We start from the raw sequence: 19,724 nt of genomic DNA on the forward strand, positions 1-19,724 counted from the left end.
CCTGTCTGATCTCATCTGTCAACCTGTCCATCACCATTGCAAGTAAGAAAGGGCTCAGAGCTGATCCTTGATGTAATCCCACCTCCACCTTAAACGCACCCGTCACCTCCACTGCAGACCTCACCGCTGTCACACTACCCTCGTACATATTCTGTACCACTCTTACATACTTCTCTGACACTCCCGATTTCCTCATACAATACCACAACTCCTCTCTAGGCACCCTGTCATATGCTTTCTCTAAATCCACAAAGACACAATGCAACTCCTTCTGACCTTCTCTGTACTTCTCCATCAACACTCTCAGAGCAAACATCGCATCTGTAGTGCTCTTTCCTGGCATGAAACCATACCACTGATCACTAATCATCACGTCCCTTCTTAACCTTGCTTCCACTACTCTTTCCCATAACTTTATGCTGTGACTGATCAGTTTAATCCCCCTGTAGTTACTACAGCTCTGCACATCACCCTTATTCTTAAAAATCTGTACCAAAACACCTTTTCTCCATTCCTCAGGCATCCTCTCACTTTCCAAGATTTCATTAAACAATCTAGTTAAAAATTCCACTGCCATTTCACCTGAACACCTCCATGCTTCCACAGGTATGTCATCTGGACCAACAGCATTTCTCTTCTTCATCTTCTTCATAGCTATCCTTACTTCCTCCTTGCTAATCCACTGCACTTCATGATTCACTATCCGCACATCATCCAACCTTCTCTCCCTCTCATTCTCTTCATTCATCAATCCCTCAAAGTACTCTTTCTATCTGCTCAACACACTCTCCTTGCTTGTGAGTATGTTTCCCTCATTATCCTTTATCACCCTTACCTGCTGCACATCTTTACTAGCTCAGTCCCTCTGTCTAGCCAATTGGTACAGGTCCTTTACTCCCTCCTTAGTGTTCAACTTTTTATACAACTCTTCATACGCCTTATCCTTGGCCTTCGCCACCTCTCTCTTTGCCATGCACCTCATCTCCTTATACTCTTGTCTACTTTCCTCATCTCTTTGACAATCCCACTTCTTCTTCGCCAGCCTCTTTCTCTGTATACTCTCCTGTACTTCTTCATTCCACCACCATGTCTCCTTGTCCTCCTTTCTCTTTCCAGATGTCACATCAAGCACCTTTCTAGCCATCTCTCTTACTAGCTCTGCTGTAGTTACCCAGCTGTTCGGTAACTCTTCACTGCCACCCAGTGCCTGTCTTAACTCTTCCCTGAACATCACCTCACAACTACCCTTTTTCAATTTCCACCATTTGATCCTTGGTGCTGCCCTCACACTCATCCTCCTCTTCTTAATCACCAATGTCATCCTACAAACCACCATCCTATGCTGCCTAACTACACTTTCCCTAGCCACCACTTTACAGTCTCCAATCTTCTTCAGACTGGTCCTTCTACATAAGATATAATCCACCTGTGTGCATCTTCCTCCACTCTTGTATGTCACCCTATGCTTCTCCCTCTTGTTAAAATACGTATTCATCACAGCCATGTCCATCCTTTTCCCAAAATCCACTACCATCTGACCTTCTGTATTCCTTTGCTTAACACCATACCTACCCATCACTTCCTCATCCCCTCTGTTCCCTTCACCAACATGCCCATTGAAATCTGCTCCAATCACCAGTCTCTCACCCTTGGGTACAGTCATCACCACTTCATCCAACTCGCTCCATAATTTTTCTTTCTCATCCATCGCACACCCAACTTGTGGAGCATATGCACTAACAACATTCATCATTACACCATAAATTTCCTGCTTCGTAAACATCACTCTATCCGACACTCTTTTCACCTCCAAAACACTCTTAGCATACTGTTCCTTCAGGATAATGCCTACGCCATTTCTCCTCCCATCCACACCATGATAAAACAATTTGAAACCGCCTCCGATACACCTAGCCTTGCTCCCCTTCCATCTGGTCTCTTGCACACACAATATACCAACCTTCCTTCGGTCCATCATATCAGCTAGCTCTCTCCCTATACCAGTCATACTGCCAACATTCAAAGTTTCGACCCTCACTATCACAGTCCTAGCCTTTATCTGCCTTCATACATGCCTTCCCCCTCTTCTCCTCCTTCGGACAACAGTAGCCCAATTTCTGCCAACAGTACTGGTGGTGGTCGCTGTTAACCCGGGCCTCGACCGATCCGGTATGTATTTCTGTACTGTTGTCTGCATGTATGATTTGGGAAAATTTTTGCCGGATGCCCCTCCTGATGCAACCCTCCCCATTTATCTGGGTTTGGGACCGGCACAAAGAAATGCACTGTCTTGTGCATCCCCTTTCCAAGTGAGAAATGTTTCTTATTCCAGGATGTTCCTGGTTCTTTGAAAGGAGGGCATTTGTAAACCTAATCTGGAATTCTCTCTGCTCAAAACATTTCTCAAGGTCCCCCCTTTTCAGATGCTTGCTCTTCAAACTTTATTTCCTATTTTACTACCCCAGGCTTTTCTGGTGTCCTTGGATCTGAAGGTGCTTACCTTCATATCCATATTCACCTCTTTTTTGGAAGGTTTTACATTTCTCTGTTTCTTCTTTTCATTTTCAGTTTCTGCTTTGCCCTTTGACTTCTGTACTGCCCCAAGGGTATTCACAAAATGTTTAGCTCTTGTGATTGCTTTCTGCAGGCTCAAAGGCATTCAGATTTTTCCTTGTCTAGATGACCTGTTGCTTCAGGCACCTTTGTCCATTCACCTATTACAGGATCTGGAGTTCACTATCTCTGTTCTGCAAAGCTTGGGGTTCACTATCAATTTCCAAAAGTCCATCCTGACTCCCTCTCATGATCATATGTATCTGGGATGCAGGATTTAGACAGGGTCAGTGCTGGCCTCTCTTCCACCTCCTAAAGTTTTACCATTGACAGTCTTCTTTCAGTCTCTTCTTCTTCTGACTTCCATTCCAGCTGTAGAGTTTCTTCAGGTCCTGGGATTCATGACCTCTTCTATTCCACTACTCCCTCTTGCCAGACTGCATATGCAGAAGCTTCAGTGGTACCTTAGGTTGGTTTGGCTGGAGCATTGCCCTATCTGGATTTCAGAGTATCTCACCTCCCTCGTCTAAAAAAGGAGTTTGAGTGGTATTCAGCAGTTTGCTCCCAACCCCCTGCCTTCCCTTTCAGCCTCCAGTCCCTTCTCAAGAACTGTTCACCGATGCCTCGGACATGGTGGGGGCTTCATTAGGTCACCTAAAAGTTCATGGTCTCTGGTCCTCCAGTCAGTAGTCAGACTATATCAACATGAAAGAGATGACGACTTTGATTCTGACCCTTCAACTTTTTACCCCATGTTTTCTGTAGGCCGCTTAAAAAAGTGTACACAGACGATACTACAGTAATGTGGTATGTCAACAAGCAGGGAGGCACAAAAATCTTGCCTTCTCTGCAGGACAATGCTTCAGGCTTGGGAGGTGGCTCTCGGTTATCGGTTAACATTTCAGGCAGTTTATATTCCTTCAGAGCACAATCTAGTAGCAGACTCTGTGACTAGGTCCAAAACACAGGCTCACGAATGGATGCTTCTCAGAGATGTGTTCCTAGACATTTGTTGATTGTCCATTCTTGGGGTATTCCTCAGGTAGATCTTTTTGCCTCCTCTCTGAACAGGCAGCTCCCTCTCTGTTCCAGAATATCATGGCTTCTAGCATGGAAGATGGATGCCCTTTCTTTTTCTTAGAAGAGGCTGCTTCTTTATGTTGTCCCTCCTCTTCCTCTACTTCCAACAATCCTGCAGAAGATTCAGCTGGACTCCTGAAAAATCTTACCAGTGACTCCCTTTTCACCAAGACAGCACTGGTTCCCCCCTCTTAATGCATCTGGCCAGGGGCAATCACCAGAAGTTACCCCACCAGTTAGATCTCCTCACACAAGACAAGGGGTTTCTCATCTGTCCTCACTTGTCCACTCTTCAACTGACACTGTGAGCAGTAGGTTTTTGATCCCTTTCATGCACTTTTTTTGCTGAGGACATGCTCAGGGTTTTAGAGGAGGCAAGGAAACCCTCAACCAGAAAATGTTACATGCTCAAATGGAAAAGATTTTCTGTCTGGTGCCATGCTCGTAACCAGGACCCTTCCTCAGTGGGTATCTTTTGTCCTCTCTCTGCGAGTTGCTCCTGTCTGGTTTGTCCTATTCTTCTCTGAAAGCCTTTTTGCCAGGCATTTCTGCTTGTCTGCCCTTAAATCCTTTCTTGGCTTCTTGTTTTGAGGTCAAACAGTTTCTTAAAGTTATCCTGCATCTTAGGCCTCCAAGGAAGCCTATTCCTCCTCCTTCTTGAAACCTTAATTTTGTTTTGGAAAAATTGACTTGGGCTCCCTTTGAACTGGAAGATTATACTTCTTTGCAACATTGTACCTTGAAGACTGTTTTTTTGCTGGCCCTTATGTCTGCTCGGAGGGTTTCTGAGCTCCAGGCCCTTATGATTAATCCTCTTTTTTTATACAGGGACAGGGTAGTGAATGTGTTGTCTTTGAATTAGTCAGTACAGCTCCCTTCTTTTTTACCTTCTGCTCAGTCTGCTGGTGAGAGGGTTTGGATACCTTGGATTTGCACAGATAGCTCAAGTGCTATTTGGATAAAACTAAGGCCATACACAAGTCTGACCAGCTTTTTGTTTCCTTTCATCCCAGCCCATTGGGTTTGTGTATTTCTAATCCAACCATCTCCTCTTAGATATCTAAGGCTATTTCTTTTTGTTATTCTTTTCATGGCAAATCTTTGTCTACTTCTGTTAGAGCTCATTCTACTAGGGCTGTTGCCTCTTCTGGTGCTTTCTTCACGGGTTTGGACACCAGTTCCATCCTTGGAAGCTGCTACGTGGTCTTCATTGCATACCTTTACTAAGTAATTATAATACGTTGGATATGGTTTCTAGGGCCAGAGCAGGTTTTACTAGGACCATTTTATATGAGTTTGTTCACAGCTCTTCTCATCCTTCCACCTCCCATTCTGTTTCTTGAGCTCGTTTACTTTGCCTATTGTAAAGAGTAGTACTACAACAGTGATATAGTAGTACATAGTGCAATTGTGCAAAATCTTAACGTAACAGTAGGTAACTGTTGTAGTATTAGCTTCCTCCATCCAACCTCCTCTTGTTTGCTTTGCTTTTGTTTTGGATTCCACTCTGGCTTAAGGTCTTCCCTTTTTCTTCTGCATTTTCGCCTTCTGGATGGCCATGGACTCTTTTAGTGAAGAGGACATCTATTGTCATGTTAAGATTTTACACAACTGTACTTTCTCACTTACCTGTTTCTTCCCAATCACACCTCCATTTGCCATCTACCTGAGAAAAAAATTGTTTAGAGTTCTCTTGGGTATAAAAGTATCTGTGCAAACACTTCCAGGCAAAAATCCTAAATCTTCCAGACTTTCATGCATATTTTGGAGCAATGCATATGCCCTCCTGTTGCCTTTTGAATTGGGTATCTAATTTCTCTGTCCAATCTTTTCTTACCTCTTCTGATTGATTCCTATATATCGTGCAATGTTTTATATGCCATACTAATTATCCATTTTTTAACAGCAGCTTTTGTTCTAGAGTCATTTAAAAACTCCACCATTGCAGGTCTTTCATTTACGATTTCCATATCCCTTTCTCTTTGTCTGTACCCTGACATCACTCCCTGATAGGGAAGGCAGTCACTAGCCTACATTCCAAATGTCATCTTGGCTTCTTCCCATTCTGTTACCTCTCGTTCTCTAATTATTTGTTTCCCAGTACCTTGGTTCTTTTGTCAGCTTCCTCCAGTAAATTTCAGCCCCCTCTTGTCTATTCTCTGTACTCGTAATTGCAATTATCTGTATCTGCAGACTCTCCTTTCTCCCTTCCCATGTTGGCTTAGTTCTTAGTATACTTTCTGCTACTTTCTGAATGTCATATATAATTATTCTCCTTAAGGGTCTGCATCCAGAGTCCCATTTTTTCATATTTCATGATTAACCCCCCTGTTTAATCATCATCATAATCCCTTTCCACTTTGAGTTGTAGCTCTCTACTTGTATTGTGTGTAAGAGCCTTAACTGTGTAGCCCTAAAATACCTCTCAAGTCAGGTAATCCTAAACCTCCTAGTTCTGCTGGGAGGATCAACGTATCCCATTTGACTCTTGCCCTCTTCCCCTCCCAAATAAAATCATCTTTATTGATTACTGTTCATAACTTCTCCTTTTGTTGTTAAAAATATGTTGACTTGTGTATAAAACTAGAGACTAAAAACATTTTTACTGCTTTTATCCTGCTATCCATGCCAGATAAATATGGGTAATGCTGGACCAGTTCATGTGTGGGTACATAGCTTATGGCTGTCGGCTTTGTTTTATGTTCATCAGTTTTATATCCAGAAAAAAAGCCCAGAACTGTCTAAGAATATTCCACAACAGTGAGATTTCCTTTACTGGTTCCATTAGGTACAAAATAATATCATGTGCAAATAAAGCCAACTTTTCTCGAATGCCATACCAATTGTATCCTTGGATTTCTGACTCTCTTATTTTCTTTGACAATGGTTCTAAGTATAACATGTATAACAAAGGGGAAAGAGGACACCCCTGCCTGGTTCCTGTGTTCATTTGTTTTTTCCTTTGAGCCCTCATATATCCTTCTAATTAACTTTATTATTGTATCACGAGATACAAATGCTTACATTGCTCTACTTACAACATCCCAACTTACTCTGTTGAATGCTTTCTCCTGCATCAAGACCCTCCAATAACAGTGGTATTTTATTACATTCTGCTTACTGTACACTAAATCTTTGAGAATAATTTGATCAGAAAATGGGGTCTATATTATATGATCGAAGAGTCAGTTCTTCGAACACATAGTAATCGACACATATACCTGTAAACTGCGAATGGCCACGTCTGCAAATTTTTTCCACGGAAAAAAAATTAATGTGGCCGTGAAATAAAACACGTACTTTAAAACACTAATCAAGTGGGGGGCTTTGCCCCCATACTCCCCCCCAACTAAATATACCAACTCTGAGAAAAAGGCAATTCCCAATAATGGCCAACTGAATTTTTTCCCCGAGGAAAACATTTGTGGATGTGGCCGTTCTCAGTTTACAACGTTCGCTGTATATGTGTCGATTATTAAGTGTTCAAAGAATAGACTCTTCGATCATATAATATAGACCCAGAGAATGGTACCAGGATCAGAATGGACATGCAGCATGTAAACACGCCCCCCTCAAAAAAAAAAAAAAACTAATAACCGAAAAGAGTGTCATCAAATTAAATGAAATAGCTTTCAGGCAAGAAAACCAACTCCTACAAACAAATAACTCTGACATATGCAAAACTCTAGCTATATCAGTTCATATGATAGGTAGGACAACAGTCAATGATTTTGTGATTATTAAAAAAGACAAAAATATGCTGCTGTATAACTGGTCTCAGTACAAACAATAAAAAAATAACCTACCCATGCCTAGTAAAGTTAAAGCTGGTAGTGGCATAGTGAGCCTCGCAATAATTAATGTATACATATATATGTATACGTGTGTCTTATGTGTGTGTGTGTGTGTATGTGTATATATATATATATATATATATATATATATATATATATATATATATATATATATATTTTTTTTCAATCTTACTAATTATACATATAAACACAAATAATATCTAGTACTATTTCTAATTACACCATGTGTCTCACATTGTATATTTAACTGTGTTCTACTGTGTTTGTTATATTTTAATTGTACCTGTATTGTATTAGCCTACTTTTATGTGGAGCTTTTCTCCCCGGGCCTCTGCTGAAAAAGGACTTGCGTCAAGTTGGACCTTCCCAATTAACAAATGTAAAATATGTATGTATATATATATATATATATATATATATATATATATATATATATATATATATATATATATATATCCAAAAAATCCCAGAGTGAAGGTAGAATGCACAGTTCAAGCTGATAGTCAATATATATAATAATCCAGATGAAACGAAGCAGATAAAACCACAAATTCTTTAATAAGGTGAGCGCTTTCGCGGTGTACACACACCGCTTCTTCAGACAAAAAAGTAATGGCAAACCAGATTTATATAATACACCAATTAGCAGCACTTAATTACCTGAACTCTAAACAACTGAATCAAAGTATGGATGCCCTTGAGGTTCAAAAATACTAAATTCCATACTACTTCACTCCAAACATGTTACACAGTAGTTAAAAACAAGAACAGAAATAAAATGTGTTTGGGCCTGAGTAGAGCAGTATCTATATACAATACGCTGATGTACAAACAAGCCTCCAGCTTAAATGACATCAAAAGGAAAACTTGTAGCAAAAAACTCTATAAATATAACTAGTTCCTAGTGCGAGTTATAAAACCAAAAGTACTACAACCATAATGCCAAGGAAAAACAGTGGTTAAAAACAAAAATAAAATGTGTTTGAACCTGGGTAAAAACATATAAAACAATATCTAATAAATACAATATGCTGGTGTACAAGCAAGCCTCCAGCTTAGATAGTGTCAAAAAGAAAGCTTGTATTGATCCAAATAGAAAAAACTCTATAAATATAACTGGTTCCTAGTATGAATTAAAGAACCAAAGACACTATGACTATGATGCCATGGAAGAGCTGGACAAGACAGGGCTAAAACAGACAAATATCACTGTATATAAAAAGGATGTAAATATAGCTCTATAATAAACATCTACCGAGTTGTGTCTATTTCAATTTCCTAGCTATTAGGTGAGGTTTGATAGATACTTGTTAATTCAAACCTCTACCCCTGTGTGCAGCTAATCTCAAAATCCAATCAAGCTCAGCTTGCTCTGTCCTATTTACTATATTACCTAGCCGTGGATTTTCAGGCTCAACATAGAGTACCTGAAATAAAAACTGATGTTCATGACCTTTGTTGTAGGAGATGTTTAGCCACAGCACTATATTCTTCTTACGCCTGTAACAATAGTAATGATCCCTGATTCTCTCACGTAGGGTTCTGTTGGTTTTACCAACATAGAAACAAAAACAGGTGACACAGTGGGCCACATAAACTATATTTCTCACACCACAGTCACTATTACATCTGATAGTCCAAAGATGTCCTGTGTCTGGGTGCCTAAAGTAGTGTGACTCATCTATATAAATACATTGTTGGCAGCTATTGCACTTCTTAGTTGCTTCAAGCCCCAGATTAGATAGAGGTTTGGAAGTAGCTACATTAGCATGACATAATAGCTGTTTCAAATTTTTCATGTTTTTGTATACAAACTTTGGTCCGTTCCCTACAATATTCCGTATTTTATCATCTGCTGTTAATATATTCCAATTATCATGGAATGCTTGTTGGATAATGTGCCTATTAGAACTAAATGGCAATATAATAGATGGTGCCATTGGTAATGTGTCTGTTTCCATACTCAGACTGTTACCAATGTTCTCTTTCTTTGAAAAGTAAGGTTTTGCTCGTGTGGTTCTTAAAATATCCATATTCATACAAGCCTTCTCTATTTCTCCCTTACTATACCCCCTTTGAAGGAAACCTTCCTGAAGCAGGGAGAGTTCACGCTTATAATCAGCTTCTAGACAACAAAGTCTCGAAGTTCTCATAGACTGTCCCTTCACTATGTTAGGGAAAATTTTTGGATTATGCATGCTTGTACGATGCAAATATGCCGGTCTATAGCATGCCTTACGATGAATTTGAGTGGAAAATTTGTGGGCATTTTTTGTTACTGTTACATCCAAAAAGTGTACTGAATTCTCAGAAAATTCCATGGTGAATTTTAGAAAGGATCCTAAGGTGTTAAGATTGCTAAAAAAACCATTCAAGGAATCAATGTCACCTCTCCATAGAAAAAACAAATCATCCACGAATCTTCTGTAAAACACAATATGTTCATCGATTATAATGTTGACTCTTTCAAATGCAACCATTACCAAATTGGCGTAGCTGTTGGCACAACTAGTGCCCGTAGCTACGCCTTGTGTTTGTCTATAACAGATTTCATTAAACAAGAACACATTATTCTCCAATACAATTTCTAGTAAAATGCACAACAAATCAACAGAATTGATGTTTGAATTCTCTAATTTCAACAGCAATTCCCGAACAAGAAGTATGCCTTCAACATTAGGAATGCATGTAAACAGGGACTGGACGTCCATAGTTACAAGTACTAAATCATCCAAACTATTTAAATCCTCTGCAAATAAGTATAGATCACACAGAAAATGTTCAGTGTCTCGAAGTACATAGGTGAAGAGGTTCAGAATATTTTTTAACTCACTATCCAAGAATATAGATATTGGTTCGGTTAGCCATCCTGACCCTGAGACAATGGGCCTCAGTTCAGGTTGTGACATGTTTTTATGCACTTTGGGCAAACCTGTAATTGTAGGAATTAAAGGAAATTCTACTTGTACAGTTCTTCTGTAATTAGCCCCATGCATTTGCATTCATTTAATGTGGAGAATATACTTTGTTGTAGTGAATAAATCTGTTCCTTGTTAATTTTTTGGTATAAAGAATTGTCTAACATTAGTAAATATCACAGTACACTAGCTAAAACCCACCTAGGTGGGGGGGGCTGCCCCCCCCCCCCCCGCAAACTATATATATCAACTATAGTGGAGAAAGGGCATAATTCCCTGGACAAGTGTTTACTTGCCCTGGGAATACTTACGCAATTTGTGATTTTTGAGGTTTGTCCTTCTCATCTAGACAGCCTTCTAATATTGCTGTGAATACCATTTGAGCTACTTGCAGTAGCTTGCCATTAATACATATTCAAAGAGTTCGTCATCATCACTGGCACACCCCTGCTGTACAGTGAAAATATGTATTGTAAGAGAAACACAATTCATTTGATAAAAACTGCCCAACTAAACCTAACAGAAACCTGATTTGCAGATGACAAGCTGTAACCAAATAGTCAAGACGTACACATGCAGGCAAGCAAGCATGCACACACATACACTGAGCCTTAAATATAATCCTTCATTTAGTTATGTTTGAGAAAGCAGATGTTCAACATTGTCACTGTTGTAGTATCCTAAGCTTTATGGGTTATAGTCTGCCAAGGGTATGATCACCAGACAGTTTTATTTTTATTTATTTATTTTACATTTGTTGACCGGGCTAGTCCAGCTGGATACATATCCATTTTCAGCAGAGGCCCGGGGAGAAAAGCTCCTCGAGAGTACAAAACAATGTTTGACGTTAATCAAATAAAAACAGTAAATAAATTCAAAGTTTAACAAATAGAAGTACTATATACAATTAAGCTATTTTATGCAAAAAAGAACATGTTGAAGTAAGTAGTTGGGTAAAAATAAGTAAAATGTACAATACAGGAACACACTAGAAAGAGGTGTGTTAACATAAGATACTAGAGTGACAAAGAGAGATATTAAGATATAAGAGAGAGTCCAAATTAGTTGAAAGACAAGTTAAGCTTCTGGATTCCAGTATGCAGGTAGATTATACAGACATTAAGATTTAGAAATTTAGTGAGAAGACAAGAGATGTTAGTCTGGGTTAAGACAGGTGCATAGCCAATGTGTTTTAAGGTAGGATTTAAGCCTGATTTTGAATTGTGTAAGTGATGGTAGTGAGGTTAGGTCACTGGGAAGAGAGTTCCAGGATTTACCAACGGTGTTCGAGAATAGAGAGTCCCCTGCCTTGTTGTTGGCTTTGTGTGTTAGTACTAGCATTTTAGTAGCTGAGCGCAGGGTTTTAAGGTTACTGTAGGGGATGATAAGGTTGGTAAGAATCGGTGAGTTACTAGGCTGATACAGGATTTTATAGGTAAATATTAATTAAGTAGAAGTAGGTTAGGTAACTCTAGCCAACCAAGATTTTTATAATTACTACAGTGATGGGTCCTAAATGTAGAGCCAGTTGCAAATCTTGCAATATTGTTATAGGAGACTGCTAGTTTGTTCATATTGGTTTTTGAGAGGTTAGTATATATAGGGGAGGCATAGAGGAGGGTAGAGATTAAGTGGGTCTGGGCAATAGTAGATCTTGCTAGTGGGGTAAGAAAGGATTTGATTCGATATAGTGAGCCTAGTTTTTTGTTAACTGTTTTTATGGTATTGTTTATGTGGGCTTCAAAGTTAAGGTTATTGTCAATTAGTACCCCTAGGAGTTTTGTGTTAGAGTCAGGGGATATGATAGTTCCGTTGTTAGAAGTGACAGTAAAGTTTAGAGGTGTGTGTCTATGGGTGGGAGTAAAAAGTAGAAGTTTGTTTTTTTTAGGATTTAGGATAAGACATTGATGTTGTAGCCAATCCTCAACTGATATGAGGCAGGTGCTTCAGGGCACCTGCCTCATATCATGACTTCTGTAAGGCTTGAGGCGAATCCCATAAAAGCAGTGCTTAGGGTGCCAAAATCTTCAGAGCTTTCTTGTCAATGAAGTATGTTCCCTCTGCAGACTTCTTTCAACTGATGGTCGGCTAGTGAGCCTTTAATGCTGGGCAGTTATGCACCATGCTGGGGAAAGCTTTCCATAATTTTGTGTTTCTCAAAAGTTGTTTTTTTGTCTTTGAAATTAAGTATTTTTATACTAGGAAAAGTATTTTTAATAGACTGTTGTACCTGGTATGTGATTTGTATTCTGTGAATGTTTTGTGGAAAAACAGTGTAAAATTTGATCTGATGTTGTCAGTCTTCATTCTATCCTCATGAATAGGTTCAGATCAGACTCTGCCGATGCCACAGCTCTCAACCACCAGATGTCTTGAGCTTGTCCCTTACCCACAATGCATCCTGACTACCTCAGATCTCGTTTGCAGCTTCTAGCTAACAGATGTGGTCTACCAGTCTCTCTGGAGGTGTAAAGTTTTTTCTTAGTAATTTCTCTTAGTGAACATTTGGTTTTCCTTATCTTACCTTGTAACTGTTTAGTCTTTACTGTTTGTGGTTATGATCTTCTTTCTTTCTGTATTCTCCCTTGCCCTTATGATTTTGTTGTATTTCTGACATACCATCATTGGTATGTTTTGCCTCCTCTGCTGTTCTTGAGGGTTGTAATCTTTTCATCTGCTTTTCTTTAGTCTCCTTTCGTACTTGGTACCTTCAGATACTTTCCTTAGTATCTCCCTCCTTCTTACGACATGGTCGTAGTTCTTTTTTACTGTCAGTGGTATTCTTTCTCCTTCTTCCTTCAGCCTGAAAAAAAAAAAAAACAGAAGTTACTTACTATTTTCACTCCTTATCTATTGATTTTTCACTTATAGTTATTGTGAAAATATATTTTACAGGATGAGTGCCAAACCTGCCGGTTTTAAGAAATGTTCCAAATGTAGACATAAGTTGCCTATCTTGGATGCACACACTGTGTGTGTACTGCCTGGGTCCATTACACTTAAAGGAAGATTGCTCAATTTGTCAGGGATTTAATATGTGAACCTTAACTGAAAGTAAAAATAAATTGATATTAAAAGGTCTCCTTACTTCCTCCTTTGGAGAAGCCATATCCCACATTCCAAAGTCGAAGCCCACCACCTTGTCAAAATCTTCCTTGTATTCTTCAAGGAAATGGTGTGCTAAAAATCCAGCCTCAACCCCGAGTCAGAAAAAGATGAAACTCGAGTCTGATTGCTCCTTCAGATCCTACGACTTCTAATAAAGATATTACAGTTCCAGCACAATCCAAGTCAGATAAAACAGAATCTTCGGATCAAACACAGCCTTCGTAGAATCTGTATTGTCCTTGTACTAGATATTCTCTGTCGGTTGACCGAGTATCAGACAAGCTTGCATTGCCTTTTATGCAGAGACCAGCATTTCCAACCATTTACTCTGTTTGTTCTTCCAGAAATCTCACAGAAGAAGATGTGGAGAGAGTGGTGAGGAAGATTCTCTCGGCTCAGGGGCAGATTGCTTTTCCCTCGACACCTACCCCTCTTGGTCAGGCGGTTCAACCTTCCACCACACCACCCCTGCAAGTTCCTCCTCTGACAACATCAGTTGTCTTAGAGTTTCAGGATCCTAGTCCTGATCTGTCAGTCTCAGATCTGAGGACCTTTGTATCTTTGGATCAGACATCTTCTCTGAGACCTCCTATCTTTTCAGATCAGGAGAGCTCTCAGAGCCAAAGCCTGGCTGCTGGGTCTGTGGTGCAGCATTCAACTCCAAAGTTTTCAGAGCCATCTTTGTTCTTCAGTACTAGACAGTTTGGCTCCAGCTTCCTCCTCGGAGGCTGTACTGACAGATCAGAGAGAGGAAACTTCAGAAACCCGGTTTCTCAGAAGAGAGCCTCTCTCTGGCTCCTTTCTCAGAACAGAGCCTCTCTCTGGCTCCTTTGAGCAATGCCTTCAAAGCTGCAAAGAGAGTGTTTGCTGCCTCGGCAGCTCTGATGGAGCCTTCTCCCTGGATCCTACCTATTCTACCATGATGCCCTAGCATCTGGAGTCTCAACTACTCTCTCCAAGAGAACATCCTGTACTGAAACCTCTCAGGGAATTTCGATTTCCTCTTCTAAAACTTCCTCAGAACAGCCCACTGAGGAAGCCAGGAAAAGGATGTACAAGAGGAAGCACCTAGGCTCCCCATAGAAGTTTTTGTTTTCACCGAGCTGAACTGAGGTGGGCTGCCAGCCACAATTTTGAGCTGAGATATCAGATGAATAGAGGCTTCTGAACTTCCAAAAATCATCCATTGCCTTTTTTTTTATTATTTGTACTGTTTACTGCACTTTTTTATTGCTTGGTGCCTACTTTTATACTGTATTTATTTACTGTGTTTTAAAGTACACTGTTATACTGCAGTTGCCTGCTGCACTGTGCCTGTAAAATAAAAATGTATTGCTGTTTTCACTATTTAGCAAACCTTTTTGTTGCTTCCACTGTTGAAGTATTTACTGGTATTTTTTCACTTTTTTAAAACTTATCTGTTCTGCTTGCTCTGGTTTTCACACCAAGCAGTGCTTAATTAACTGATCTGTCAACTATTTAAATAATTCTTTAGAGCCTCCTGGCTGATTTTCTGGTGTTTTAAATGTTTTTTTCAGTGTCTCACTGCTATTTTTCTGCTGTGTTAAATATTCTGTATTATTTCCTGCTGAAACTAGGGTAGCTAGTAGCTGTAGCATAGTCCAAATCCAGGCCTTCTGCTTCTGGAACTGTTTGTAGTGGTTTGTTTGTTCTGAGCACCTTTTTCACGCCATCTTGGATTGGAAGGGGTGTATCTGCTCTTTTGTGAGAGAACTGTGTTTGACCGGCACCTGACTGGTAAAGGTAAGCCGGTCTATGGTTTGTAATAAGCATCCTCATTGGTCCTTTTGAATTTTGTTAGAGGTTTTTTTTCCACGTTTTGGCTTTTGGTATTTAGGCCCTGTATTTGAGCAGGTTTCTGCTTGTTTGCAAGTCACTCAGCACCATGCAGTACTGCACAATTGTGCGCCAAAGCTGGACAGTTAAATTCAACAAATTTTCCCTTAAAACTCAGGCAAAAATATCCATTCGCCAAGCTCCACCATGATCATTTCTGAAAAGCCGCCCCTAGTGACAACAGTTTTCAACCTTGCATTATGGACAGTTGGACTACCTTTGTTTCTCCTGCCAACCTTGTTGACTTGGGTCCGTTGAGGCAGTGTAACAATTGCCTAATGTACACAGACAACTGTCTACCAACTGCTAATCTCTAATCTCTGTTTATAAACCAAACCGTCCCGCTGGTTAGCTTCTCCTATCCTTTTCCGTCACCTAAAAATGGAATTCTCTCCCTCCATCTCTAAGAATTTCTGAGAACTCTGAACACTTCAAAACCCAGCTGATTTCCTACCTCTCCAAAAAAAAAATGGAAATGCAGTTGCACTCCACCTACCTAATCTGCTTAATACATAAGTACTTTATAACACACAAAGTTTGTTCTTCCTTACACACTATTGATTAACCCTATGTACTGCCTTCATGCTAATGCTACCTCTATACCACTCTCAGAGGATTTAAACCTCTGTATTAATTTAACTCATGCTAATGTTCGTGCATAAAGAACTCATCCATGCTAATGTTACTTCTATATTATTCTCAGATGATTTAAACCTATGTATTAATTTAACTTTGTACTACTGCTCTCAACCACTAAACATGTAAATATGATTTACATCCTTCTCCAAGCTGCTGTTTAACTTTTGTTTAGTTTTTGCTATTTTGTATGTAAAATTGGCTTAGTTTGTTTCTGTTTCCACTATGTATTGTACTTCATATTATGGAGCTTGTACTATGTATTAGTGGAGCTTTTCTCCCCAGGCCTCCACTGAAAGTGGGCTCTTTGAGCCCAGTGGACCTCCCAGGTCATCAAACTGGAAATAAATAAATAAAATAAACACTAATAACACAGTCTAGTACAGAGTGCGAGAGATGTATTTACACCAAGAATCTAGAATCCATGCTCTCTCTCACTCAAAACAGTAACACGGAGAAGGTTGTCAGTTCACCCACCACTAAATATTCACATAGTACCACTACTCATACCACTCCTGATACACATAGTACACATCAAACATGTAAATCCACATATACGTAGGTTCTCTCAGAAAAATTACCGAAACACCAGAGACCTCCAAAACACAAGTCTGCTACAGCTAACACAGTCTCCACAGCACCCATGACACACAGCAACACCAGTGTCTCACCCACCAAACCCGTAAGGCGTAACACTCAAAAACTAAGATTTCTTGCTGTTGGAGACTCAGTATTGAGACACATGGATGTCCCACTCACCAGGTTGGACAAGGAGAAAGCCAAAGTCAGCTGTCTGTCTGGTACTAGGATTTGCCAAATCATGCTTGCACTCATGTCTCTCAGCAACAAGTACCATTGTGACTCTGTCATAGTTCATATTGGTGTGAATGACCTGAGATGTACCTCACTGAGGAGAGAGATGTGGTCGAGCTCTCTGAGTATGTGTTCCAGGCCGGTATGTCCCTAGCCTTGAGCAGCATACTACCATCATCTTGAATGATGCTACAGCATAAACAAAAAATGATTGATTTCAATAATTGACTTAGTTTTTGTTGTCATTCCAGGGGCATCCAGTTCCTGTCTACCTGGGAAGCTGTGGTGGAGAAACCTTGCTGCTTTGCCAGAGGCAGTTTGCTCCTGGCACCCCTAAGCTTTCAGCTGCTGGCAAAGGCTCTTGCCTTCCCCATAGTGTCTTTTTTAGGCAAGGTCTTCCACACCTTTAGACCACAAAATGAACATGTGAAAACCAAAGGAGGCAGTGTTTCAATGTATCCATCCATCCTCAACTCCTTTTCCCATTTTTGCATATGGGGTCGTAGTGTCACTTCAACGGTGACAATCATCTCAAGCCAAGGTGTACACCACCGGGTGGCTAGCCCTGCTGCTGTAGTTCATCCCTACTACTCACTCGTGTGTGTGTGTGTGTGTGTGTGTGTGTGTGTGTGTGTGTGTGTGTGTGTGTGTGCACACACACACACACACACACATTTACACTCCTAGGGCCAATTTAGAGTGTCCAATCCACTTGATACATGTCTTTGGAGTGTGGGAGGAAACCAGAGCACCCACAGGAAATCCACGTGACTGCAGAGAGGGCATGCAGACTCCACACAGAAGGCACCCCAGCTGAGAGACAAATTCACCACGCATCTAGTTAAACTGGGCAACTCAATGGAGTTACTCCAGGTCCAGGTTATGGTGGGTAAGACCTCCATTCAAGTCCTAGCCAGTTATAGATCCCCCTCCTTGGGTCATGACACCCACGAAGCCTACTTAACCAAACTGAAGACAATCTAAATTTTACTGAGCATACTTGTTATGGGGGATTTCAATTAGCCCACCATCAGCTGGGAAACCTACTCTTGCCCAAACCTGCTAGCACAAAAGCTCCTTGACTTTGTGAATTCCAATGCCATGGAGCAAATTGTCCATACTCTGACAAGAGGAGCAAACATTCTAGATCTGGTCCTCACCAACATGTCAAACAGGTGCACTGCTGCAACTGTTGGACCCTCATTAGTTAAAACTGACCACAATTCAGTCACCTTAGAAGTGACACAAACACCAGAACTCACAAAGGGTGAAATTAGACTAAAAAACTTCACCAAGGTAAACTGTACCCTCCTAGATTAGGGTATAAATGCATTCCAAGCCCGACCCCAAGCTGAAAGTGGTAACTACGTCAAAGCTTACACTAAAGCCCTGTACAATCACTTGCATAAGTGTATAAACTCGGCTGTACTAAATAGAAAGCCAGAGCCTCATGTAAAATAAAGCTGCCATGGTGGACTTCCAGCATCAACAAACTCTACAATAAATGCAAGAAGTTGCTGTCCAAGAAAACAAAGACAAGGACCCAACAATGGAAAAGCACCTTCCTTAGCCTTAACAAGAGCTCCTTTGAGAGAAACCTTGCAAGTACTGCCAAGGATAACCATAAGACCTTTTACAGCTACATATGTAACCTAAAGGATAGGACCCAAGCATGTGCAGAACTGGTGGCCAATGGTATCGTACATACTGACGCCACAGAGATAGCGAACGTAGGTTTGGCAAAAGTTTCACTCCCTTAGCCTCTTCTAACTTATAACAAACTCTCCCTCAAACACCCCCCACCTTAATATCTAAAGAGCCAATCCTGAAAGCCCTGTCCAAGGCAAAGAACACGGCCTCTATGGGACCAGATGACATCCCAGGCTGTCTTCTAAACAGGCTAAAACATGAACTAGCATCACCATTAAGTACCCTTTTCAATCGTAGCCTAACCGCAGGCTTTGTTCCAGCAGAATGGAAAACAGCTACAGTTATTCCCTCCCACAGAGGTGGCCTAGCAACAGACCCGTAAGCCTGATCAGCCTCATCTGTAAGGCCATGGAACGTATCATTATGGACCTCATAAATAAAGACATAGATGACCACCAAAGCCTGGATCCTACCCAATTCAGGTTCGTAAAGGGCAGATTCTGGCTGTTAAATCTGGTGGATTTCATTGAAAGTAGGACCAAGACCACTAATGAGGACAAATCTGTACATACAGCATACCTCAACTTGGCAAAGGCTTTTGGCACAATCCAACATTCAGGCATTACCGATAAACTTAGCAAACTGAATGTAAACCCCTTCATGATAAGATGGGTTGCCAACTGGCTCAGAAACCGGACACACACTATCAGAGTGGATGAGTCCACATCAACCAGCAGACCTGTTACCAGCGGGGTGCCACAGGGATCAGTGCTGGCCCCACTACTGTTTGGTATATACTTGTCAGAAGTTCAGGTCAAAACTAAAGGGTTGTGGCTGACTAAGTTTGCAGATGACTGCAAATTAGGTACACTCATTGAATCGCCAAATGAGGTCAGTATGCTCCAGGATGGCCTCACACAGACCAACGACTGGTGTATTAGTAACGGTCTCAAACTGAATGCAAAGAAATGCATAATCATTCCCTTCGGCACAAACAATGCCTCTTCACACTATCAAATCAGTAACAGTACCCTAAGTACCTATGAAGTGTTAAGTGTCCTGGGATTACAGGTTGACCGCAGCCTTAACTTTGGCCACCATGTGTTTACCATTGTAAGGAAAGCTTTCCACATAGCTCACTTGACTAGTAAAGGCATCGCCTTGAGAGCAAAAGAAGTTATAACTCCCCTATACTTGGCAGTTATCTGGCCTATAATTGAGTATACCGCCTCATTTGGTAAATACCATACTAAGCACCTACAGCTATTATTGAGACCTCATAGGTTTCTAACAA

General features: G+C 40.6%; 1 protein-coding gene across 1 annotated transcript in view; it reads left to right on the forward strand.

The window, feature by feature from the left end:
• Window positions 1-19,724, forward strand: part of ATP7A (ATPase copper transporting alpha) — a 2,674,176-nt gene that overhangs the window by 1,942,780 nt on the left and 711,672 nt on the right. The gene's annotated exons all lie outside the window — the stretch shown is intronic.

The sequence above is a fragment of the Protopterus annectens genome, chromosome 15.part0 (genome assembly GCF_019279795.1).
Source record: "Protopterus annectens isolate FY-2018-M chromosome 15.part0, PAN1.0, whole genome shotgun sequence".
NCBI lineage: Eukaryota > Metazoa > Chordata > Ceratodontiformes > Protopteridae > Protopterus > Protopterus annectens.